The 1,893-nt window shown below is 33.5% G+C and overlaps 1 non-coding gene across 1 annotated transcript; it reads left to right on the top strand.

Moving 5' to 3' along the window:
* Nucleotides 1-1,129: 1,129 nt before the first annotated feature.
* On the top strand, nt 1,130-1,236 carry LOC123197110. Its single transcript, XR_006497811.1, has one exon. It is a non-coding gene; the product is annotated as a small nucleolar RNA R71 (small nucleolar RNA).
* Nucleotides 1,237-1,893: the final 657 nt, after the last annotated feature.

Below are 1,893 nucleotides of genomic sequence, written 5' to 3'. Positions count from 1 at the left end.
TTTGAAAAATTAGGCATATGCTGACATTTGAGTTATAGCTTCTATAAAAGAAACATTGAGATGTATTTGCTTAAAGACATCTAAAAACTTTCCAAACTATTGGTCAAACTTTACCTTTTGGAACCTCTAAGAAAAAGACAAAAGTGTTATATTATTTTGAATGACACTTTCTTTTTATGGGCTTCTTGAACATTTTTCTTAACCTTGTTCTTCAATGGATCCTCCTCACTAGACTTTTCAACTTTCTCTTGCTTACCCTTATCGTTAGCCTCATTCTCAACCTTGCCTACAGGTTCACCTAATTGTTTACCACTTCTGGTGACAATTTTCTTACAATACTCCATTGGATTTTGAGGTTAGCTACGTAACTTTCATATTTCCCTAGAATTAGAAATACTTGCTTGTTGACTAAATTATACCTTGGTAGGTATCTTATTATATGTGGCTAATTAATCAACCTTGGTAAGAAGTTGCCTAATCGCTTAATCTTGGGCATCAACTTCTTGTTTTTAGGCAAGAATGAAATCCTTTATCATAAATTTCAAATTTGATTTCTACTCTTGAGGAGGTTGAGGGTGATGTAGAGGTCTTGGACTAATGTTTCTAACTTGGAACCCTAAAGGTGGTTGCCTAAAATTTTGGTTTGGGGTTAGAAGTATTGGCTTAGTTTGACCATGTGAAGTTTAGGTGGTTCCTCCTACCTACGTTATATGTGTTTGAGTAAGGATTACCTTGTACCCTTTAGTTGTAGTTGAGAAAATTCACTCATTTGTAGGCTCATATGCATAGTAGGTACCTAAATGATATTCATAGCTCGCATGATCTCCTTTACACATCGTACAATTAGAAGTGCTACAACCTTCATATCCAACCTCTCTAATTTCTTTGCAAATGTATCCAACTTGGCATATACCATGGTAATTCCATCCACCTCTGCACTCCTAAAAGTCTTTTATGAATAACTCTATCATTATACCACTGACAACTATTGGAAGTCATCTTTTCAATCAATTACAAAGTTATATCAGATGTTTTACCCATTAGTGACCCACTGGCAATTGTATCTAAAGTACTTTTAAGGGAATAAGAAAAACTATTGTAAATAGTCTAAACAACTAGCCAGTTGGGCAAACCATAATAGAGGTACTACGTTTGTAAATCCTTGAACCTTTCCTAAGCTTCATATAAAGACTCATAAGCCCTTTGATTAAAGGTGGAAATCTCATTTCTCAATTTAACAGTTTTACCAAATAGGAAATATTTTGCAAAGAAAACTTGAAAAAGTGTCTGCCAAATAGTAAATGTACTGGGTGCCCTAAAATCTAACCAAACAATCTCTTTATCCTTCAATGAAAATAGAAATAGCCTCAATTTAATTGCATCTTCGGGAACCCTAATCATCTTAAAGGTGTCATATATATGAGAGAAACATGACAAGTAGACATGTGGATCCTTATTTGTTAACCCTCTAAACTAATTATACCATCTGAAAATATAAGGTTTGATCTCAAAATTGTTAGCAACCACAATAGGCATCACAACACTAGAATGACTATCATGAGTAGTAGGCGTAGCATATTCATGAAGAGCATGTTGATTGTTGATGTTATCCTCTATGGTAACTCTTTGTCATGCTCCTTTTTCTTTTCTATGTCTTCTAAAGGTTCTCTTAATTTTTGGATCAAAATCTAATAATTCTGGATTTTGGGATCTAGTTATAAATCAATAAAGCACCTACAAGAAAAGAATAAAACAACAAGAAATCATAAACAAACAATAAAATGAAATAAAACTCTAGTCTAGTCAAACTACAAATCATACTAATATCAACAAAACACTAATCCCTAGCAACGACACCAAAAACTTGTTGTCTATGACTCGTAAGTGTACGAG

Source organism: Mangifera indica, chromosome 14 (genome assembly GCF_011075055.1).
Source record: "Mangifera indica cultivar Alphonso chromosome 14, CATAS_Mindica_2.1, whole genome shotgun sequence".
Classification (NCBI taxonomy): domain Eukaryota; kingdom Viridiplantae; phylum Streptophyta; class Magnoliopsida; order Sapindales; family Anacardiaceae; genus Mangifera; species Mangifera indica.
Note: the sequence above shows the minus strand (reverse complement) of the source record. Positions and strands in the feature narration are given on the sequence as shown.